The sequence below is a fragment of the Ursus maritimus genome, unplaced genomic scaffold, assembly GCF_017311325.1.
Source record: "Ursus maritimus isolate PB19 unplaced genomic scaffold, ASM1731132v1 scaffold_26, whole genome shotgun sequence".
Lineage (NCBI taxonomy): Eukaryota > Metazoa > Chordata > Mammalia > Carnivora > Ursidae > Ursus > Ursus maritimus.
The window spans coordinates 11769681-11778307 of NW_024425119.1; positions in this window are offsets into that span (position 1 = coordinate 11769681).

The following is an 8627-nucleotide window of genomic DNA, read 5'->3' on the forward strand; positions in this document are numbered from 1 at the left end:
AGAGTGTTTCACAATGAGCTGTGTAAATGTAGGACTGGTTGCAGAGAGAGGGAAATAAGAAAAAGGTATAGGCAAAGAAGAAAATGTTACCAAAGATTTTGGAAAGAAAGGTCATCTAGGACAAATAAAACATGTTTAGAAACGAGTGCTGTAGGAAGAAATAGACAAATAACTCGAGACAAGTAAATTGGCTTTCTTCTCCTTTCCTTACATTTCTTGTCTTGAGTTATTTCTCCCTTGGATAAGACAGCAGGGTTTGAATCTCAGCTCTCTCACTATCTGTGACTTTGGGCAATTTATTTTACCTCCATATCCCAAGTCTCATTACCTGTAAAATAAAAGATAATTACAGGACCCACTGCCCTAGGTGACTATGAGTATTAAATGTGAATGGAGTACCTAGCTCATTGCCTGGCCCATAGAATGTATTCAATGCACTTAGCTGAGAGTATTATTAACAATCTCTTTATAAAATTCTCAATAACCATTTCCTCCCGTTTAACCCCCCTGGGCCCCTTAATTCACTCCATCTGTCCTCAGACTCTCCCCTCTTCACTGCCTTCATTCCCACCTCTAAGCCAGGTTGACAACTCACTGGGGCAGGTTCATGAGCTGCCCCAATCTGTCTTTCCAGCCCCAAATACTTCCCTCACTCCATAAACCCACCCTGTGCACTGGCCACACTGAACCATCCCTGCCCTCAGTGATGGCGGCTCTTCAGTGTTTCTTTATTTCTTGGTCCTTACTTCCTTCGTGCTCTTTCCCTGGAATGCCCTTCCCCCTTGCCGTCCTACTCAAGACAGGCCTCCCTTCTCTCCACAGCTCTTTGACCCCACCTCTGATACTACACTCGTCTCTTTGTATTACCAAGTTTTATTTATGGAATAAACTTAGCCATACTGTAAGCTATGTATTTAGACCAGATAGATAGATGATAGACAGACAGACAGACAGATATTTATATATGGTGATCTATGTATCTCCACCAAGTAGGTACTCAAGGTATGCTTGTGGAATATATGAGTGAGCAGACGGTTTCTTCTGAGCTGTCCCAGTCTTGCTAGGCCACTTGGAAGATCTTCCAGGGACATCAGATCAATGCTGCCTTCTCTTGACACCTACAAACACAAGTGCCTCGGGTCACTCAGGCAAATTTTCCGGATTGAAAATAGCAAGCCCGTGTGCATCTGACTCTCGTGTGGAGGTGAGTCTTCTGAAAATGAAAAGGAGATGAGGGGTAAAATTCCTCTGGTGGCCCAATTTCCCAGTGAGATCCTCTCATGATTGAAACAGCATCCTGGGAAGACTTATGTGGGACTTGCCTCACCGATCCTGGGCTTATGATAAGAGAAAGGTCTTAGTGGTCAGTGTGACTCTGTATCAGGAGCCTTTCCTGGCTCCATTGTTGCTGTGTTTTTTCTTTTAGTAAGTTTTTTATTTTAATTCCGGTATAGCTAACATATAGTGTTATATTCATTCCAAGTGTACAATACAGTGATTCAGCAATTTATACATCATTACTCAGCACTCATCATGATACGTAAGAGGTGACTCTTAATGCCCGTCACCTATTTCACCCATCCCCCAGCCTCTGTTGTTTTTTGGGAGGGGGACACATTAGAGCAGAGATTCCCTGGGAGATCCCGAAAATTCCTCCTCCTCTCGCTATAGCAGTGGGGAATCCAGAAATGATTCACAGCTGAAGCCACTGTCCCACATCAATGCATCATGCGGTCATTTAAACTGGAAACCAGACGGCCATCTGGACACAATCTCCCCGTATTTTTGTGAAGCTTCAAATACACAGTGAGTAAGAGGAATTCAGTAAATCCTATTATACTGTTGGTGCTGGGAGCCATGAAGAACAACCCTTGGTCTCATGAAAGACACGCTCCCTACAGAGTCTAGAGCCCCCTGGGACAGGATGCCACCTGCTAGAAAAGTAAATCCAAGGGAGAGAGAGGCGCCTCCCAGTAGGTTTTTTGCTTTTTGTTTTTTTAGTTGTTTGCTTCATTCTGTTTTGCTATAGTTCAGTTCTGCTGGTAGCACAGTGGGACTCCTACATGACATGGCACGATTTTCCTGAGTTTTAGTAAAAGATATGTAAAAACAAAACAAAACAAAACTATGGTCTCCTTGGCAGGCTCAGAAATAATGAATTAGCATGTGAAAAAACAGGAAAAGTAAGTGACCCTTCCAAGGTCACCTGGTTAGTGGCAGGGTGTGGACGAGAGTCCAGATGTCCTGACCGCTCGCCACCTGGCCACCTTCCTGGGGACCAGATCCCTTCTAGGTCAGAGCCCGGAACCAAGGAGGTGACAGCATGTGGTAGGGGACAGGGAGGGTGCTGATACAGCCAGTTCCGGCCCTAACTCCTAACAGCCTGAATTCAAAATTGAGCTCTGCTTCTTAGCAGCTGTGAAACATTGGGTCCATTTACTTAATTTCCCTGTACCTCTATTTCCTTATCTGGAAAATGGGACTGATGATAATATGTGTCACTCAGAACTAAATGACACATTAAAGCTTTGGGAATCGGGCCTGGCACATAGTCAAGACTATGTTGGTTGTTACTCAGTCATGGCTTCTCTACAAACCTTTTCTGAGTGGTGCAGAGAACGCTCTTCACCTATTCCTATCATCATGGCCATGAACTTGCTCTGGCACTAGGATTCCAAAGTGGAGTCCCCTTTTAACTTCCTTGGACCCTTGACTCATCTCTGCTAGGAAACTTTTCTGTGGCTACTTACTTACCACTTTTTTTGAGGGTCCCTTCCACTGCCGGACCACTGCAGCCCTTAGAAAGACCCTGCTTGCATTGGGATAAAACCTGATTTGCGCCTCTGTAACTTTTCCCCATTGGTCTTAACACTACTGCTTTACTTCTCACACCAAGACAAATGTTTCCCCTGGGAAACTTGGTGATGTGTTGGGGATTTGTAAACTCATAAAATAAATATGGCATGTTTTCCTGATGAACCAAACTGAAATGAAGATTTATTGGGGAAGTGGGGCGGAATTTAAGCTTTGCGTTGAACCTTCTTTTAAAAAGGTTTTCAAAACTTTAAAATACTTCTCCTTACAACAAACAAGCATATTTTCATGTATAATCTAAAGTTCAAACAATTTGTTTTCCAGACTTGACACAAAATTTTGCTTCTGGCAGCTCTGCCCCAGACCTCCCAGGAGTATCCATTCACTTGCCTTTGACGTTGGGGATTTCTAGATGGAAAAGCCTGAGAAATTCTACTCTATTGAACAGAGCTACAAAGAACAAATCTAATTCCTTTCCCACAGGACCGCCTGTCAAGTTTCCATAAGATCTTACGGTTGGAAAGAGACTCAGAAATTGTCTAAATCGATCTCCTTTCTGCAGCAGCCCTAACAGATGGTCACCCAGCTTCTGCTGGGTCAGGCTCGGAGCAAAGAGACCACGTGGTAAGCCTTCCACTCTGTCGCTGGCCAGCTCTAATGGTTAGAATATGCTTTTCTTGGGGCGCCTGGGTGGCGCAGTCGTTAAGCGTCTGCCTGCGGCTCAGGGCGTGATCCCTGCGTTCTGGGATCGAGCCCCACATCAGGCTCCTCTGCTGGGAGCCTGCTTCTTCCTCTCCCACTCCCCCTGCTGTGTTCCCTCTCTCGCTGGCTGTCTCTCTGTCAGATAAATAAATAAAATCTTAAAAAAAAAATGCTTTTCTTAAGCTGAGCAACACGCACGTCGGACCTGAGTTGGACTCCACGCTAGTCACTTAACCTCACTGGACCTCAGTTTCCTTGACTGTAAAATCGAATGAATGGTGTTAGCTGCATCCCAGGGATACTTAGAAGAGAAAATGCGTGTAAATCACTTAGCGTTCTGGCCCAAACATTGAAGGATTCAGTAAATGGTCCCCACCATCACCACCATTTCCCGCATAGCTTCCATGAGCCAAAGACACAGAGCCTGTTTATATCGCCTTTGCTCCAAAACCATGTTTTAGGTGTCAGATGACAGGTAACAGACTCTCCCTCAACTGTGCCTAAGAGCATAGTTCCCTAAGTTAATCTGTCCCCACCTTCCTCCATAGAAGGACGCTCTGACCCTTCACTTAAAGTATCTTTTTTCAGAAAGCCATTTGAAAGTGTATTACAAGCTTCTTACGGCTCAACTGGAGGAATATTAGAGAATGGAAAAGTGCTGTGGAGAAAAGAGAAAGGGGCAGAGTCAGGAGATGGGAAAGGCCAGGACACGGAGGGGTGCAATTTAAAATAGAGTCACCACGTAGCTCAAGAGCTCCAAGGACTGGGCTTTCTCATAAAGTCCAATTGGCAAACACGGCTTGGACCAGAGTTGAGGGAGGCGTTCTTCTCCTTCTCAGAGTTGCGGACAGACAGATCGGCAGAGCAGCCCTGGCCTGATTTACTCACCCAGCAGCAGGCTGAAAAGAAGGAAAAGAGGGAGAGTAGGTCTGGCTGGGGCAGCCCGAGTCTACTCACGGTTCTACTCACAGAGAATGATCCAGAAACACAACGCCAGCCCTCTGAGTCTCAACAAAGAGGGCCAGAGGTGCAGGAGTTCCCATCTTTACATCACGCCTGGCCCCTAAAAGTCAGCCCAACGGATGGGTCAGGCTCTCAGTCATCCAATTAACTCCTCCTCCTCTTGTAGACCGGAGCAACCACGGTGCCGTGGACTGAATTGTGTCCCCCTAAAATTCACACATTGAAGCCCCGACTCCCAGTGTGACTGTATTCGGAGATAGGGCCTGTATGGAGGAGAAGTTAAAGGAGGGCATAGTGGTGGGGCCCTAATCTGATAGACGTGGTGTCCTTATATGAAGAGGAAGAGATACCAGAGCTCGCTCTCTCCATCCCATACATGGCAGAGGAAAGGCCACAACAAGAAGGCGGGCCATCTGCAAGCCAGGGAGAGTGTTTGCACCAGGAACCGAAGCGACTGGCACCTTGATCAAGGACTTTGAGCCTCCAGAATGGGGAGAAGATCAATGTCTGTTGTGTAAGCCACGCTGTGTATGGTATTGTGTTATGGCGGCCCTAGCTGACAGGTTCACAAGCTGTGGCAGTTCCCCAGGAAAGTGAATTTGTTAGCAGGGCTTCTTCCTTCATGGGTTAGGAGAGTATGGGGAGAGGAGAGCTCCCCACTCACAGGTAGATTCTTAAACCCATTCGGTGCTGTAATGATAAAGTCTGAGAATGTAGAGTAAAGCAAAATTTAAATAGAAAGTTATTCATTGTGCCCCTAGCTAGGTGTTCAATACACTAATTTCTTCTTGGGAGAAGAGGGAATGAAGTAAAGCGTTGAGCAGGTGAAAGAGTAAAGAAAGTAAACATTCGCAGAGGGCAAGAAGGAAACTCAAAGGAGTTAGAAGCTGTTAAGCACGCTCAAAACCCAAGTTCAAGCCGTGCAAGTCCTAATTAAAAGCAGGAACGTTTGAAAAGTGTTGACTGAATGCCTGATGTATTCAGGGTGCTGAGTTAAGTGTGGAAGGTCCAACTGAAGACTAGCATGTCAATCCTGCCTTCTAGAAACTTGCGTTTTAAAATGCAAATCTTTCCTTCCTTCTTCCCTTCCTCTCTTCCTTCCTCCCTCTCTTTCTTCCTTCCTCCATAATTTACCAAACATTTATGGAGCCAGTCCTTTGCTAGAGAGCACAAAAGGCATATAAAGACAAGTTCAAGTTCGTGCTCTTGAAGTGCTTACAGTTGAGAGAGAGAGAGAGTGAGAGAGAGAGATGTGTTAACAAGGTAACAAAGAAATCCACCTGTGAAGGGCCACTAGTTTCACAGAGACGAAGAACCTTAAAGGATGAATACAAGTTCCACAGATGGGGCCAAAGGAGAAGAACATTCTGAGCAGAAGAGACTGCCGAGCCCCAGCCCAAGGCCTGCAAACAGTGTTCTCCTGAGAGGCCAAGTCCGGCCCTGAGAGTTTTGGATGGAAACAGTCCGCCCTTCAGTAGAGTTTCTCTCTGCCTTCAAAATACTTCTGGATGTGCTTTTGCCTTGAGTTACAAAGCTGAGCAACCAGCCAGAAATATCTTTTCTGCTGAGAACAGCCAAGCCCCGTCTCTTCCGCCGAGGGCTCTAAAGCCGCCTTTGGCCCTTCTGCCTCCCACGAACCCCCATGCCTTCCCAAGTCTGCGATGATGGCGGGCGCAGACAGGAGCCAAAGGGGAAACAGCTCGGCTTCTCCGCCCTGCTTCTTAATGCCCTTTATAGTCCCAGATTTTCCAGCTCTTTAAGCCTCCCACTCCTGCTATGTTAGTCCCTAACATCCATCCACTCATTCATAGTTACTTTTTTTAAGTGCTAGGCACTTTTCATATATTTTTTTAACTGATACTCAAAACAAGTCCAAGAGGTAAGTATTATTATTCTATTTACAGATGGGAAAACTGAAGCTCACAGAGGTTGTATAAGTTGGTTAAGGTGATAAAAGTAGCTAAGGGGGAGATTTACAACCAAGTCCATCGGAGGCCATAGCTGTGGTTTTCAGAGTACGGTGGGCGGAGCAGCAGCACCCCTGGGAACTCCGTCGGAGACCCTACTGAGCCAAGAACAGGGGTGGGAGATAGTCTCTGACACGTCGCTCCCCTGTCTTCCCTGTGCCGGCCTCACTGAAATCTATTATTTTCTTGCTTCACCACCACTCGTCTGTCTGCCTCTGGATTTTGTCAGCGGCGAGTGGCTGAACCCAGTTTGCGTGAGACCCCTGGAGCCAGACACCCATGCACCCCTGCACCCCTGCACCCCGGCTTCAATCTCCAGCGCTCAGTAACGAATACAATATTTAGGACAGGAAACTCCCATCTCATAAACTCAAGAGATCTACTAGTCACTGAACCCACTCACTTACCTTAATGACCTGTTTTTATTCTCTCAGACTGAATCAGTTTCAGGTCATTGTAATAATCAGCCAACAAGTGAATTGCGTTTTATGACATGTCTATTCTCAAGGTACTTAAAATCACATAAAAGTTTAAATGATATCAGAGAATTTCAAAACTTGAATAAATTTGGGGCACCTGGGTGGCTCAGCTGGTTAAGTGTCCAACTCTTGTATTCAGCTCAATTCGTGATCTCAGGGTCGTGAGATTGAGCCCTGTGCTCAGCAGGGAGTCTGCTGGTCCCTCTCCCTCTGTTCCTTCCCCAACTCATGCTCTCTCTCTTCTAAATAAACAAATAAATAAATAAAATCTTTAAAAATGTATTTATTATTAATATTCAAAAAAACTTGAATGAATTTAATGACTTGCCTCCAAAAAGTACAAAGAGAGGAAGAGACCTGGGAAGTCAGGTTTTTTTTAAAGATTTTATTTATTTATTTTTTTTTTTTGAGAGAGACAGAGAGAGGGTGAGTGGGAGAGACAGGGAGAGAGAATCTGAAGCAGGCTCCACGCTGAGCACAGAGCCCCACAAGGGGCTCGATCTCACGACCCTGAGATCAGAACCTGAGCTGGAACCAAGAGTGGGACACTCAACTGACTGAGCCACCCAGGCGCCCCCCAGTTTTTTAAGTTATAACTTCAACACAAAACCTTTAACAGCCCCAGATGGTACTGGGTATATACATAGCAAGAGCAGAAACAGAGGCACAGACATGAGAGGACAGATTAAAAGTAAAACAAAATGAAAAACAGAAACTGTGGAAGTTCAGACGCTGTAGTCTTCCAACCAAGGCCCTGAGGTGATTCTAACAGACACTAACGACTGTGAACAATATTTGACGCTTGTACCCTTAACCTCCGCACTAGTTTGCGTCTCCACATTCCTTATCCACAGGCAAAAAAATCACTGTAGGGGGGCTCATCCTGAAAAATAGATTGTTCTTACTTCTCCACCTACATGCTTCCAAGAATTAAAGGTAACTCTTCACTCTAGACTCTAAACTTGACCCCCGTCTCACGGAGCTGCGCCAGATTGGTTATCACACCCATTGGTCAATGGTTTCGTGTAGAAATCTGCTCTTCCATCCTGTAGGGAGTTCGAGGATGCTAGCTACCCACAAAGAGGGAAATTATAGCTTTGCTACTGAATCCAACTTGGTATTAAGTTCTCCTTGTCAACACAGCCCTCCCCTCTTCTAGACTAACCGCTCATTCTAGGCACTACCCTTGGGGACACCATTCCGGCTACTGCCACCAGTTGACGTTTGTTGATTGAGGACTCCGGTGGTGTCAGGTCCTCTGCTAGGCACTAGCATTATCTCAGTTAAATTCTTACAACAACCTAGGAGGCAGGTACTGTTACCAGTCCCATTTCCAAAATGAGGAAACCAAGGCATAGAAGATAAGTAACTTAACCAAGGTCACCAGCTAATCCATTGTGGGGCTGAGTGAGACTTGAACTCAGTTTTTGTCCGCCATGCTTTATCATGCTTTCCTGCCTGGTATAAGCCCTTTTTGAGCAAGCCTCCCTTCTCGGTGTACTTCAGGCCCAGGCTCTCTGTTTGGGAGAGGGCTCTGTTGAGAGCCCTCTTCACAGCCCTGTGAATCCAGTTTCCTGCTCCACCGGCATCTGTCACCACCCTCCCCAGTGCAGACCAGCTTAGTCTCCTTTATGGGCTGCTTAGCATGGAAAAAATTCTAGGACCTGCCAATTCCCAGTTTCTAAGACAGGTTTTTTTATCT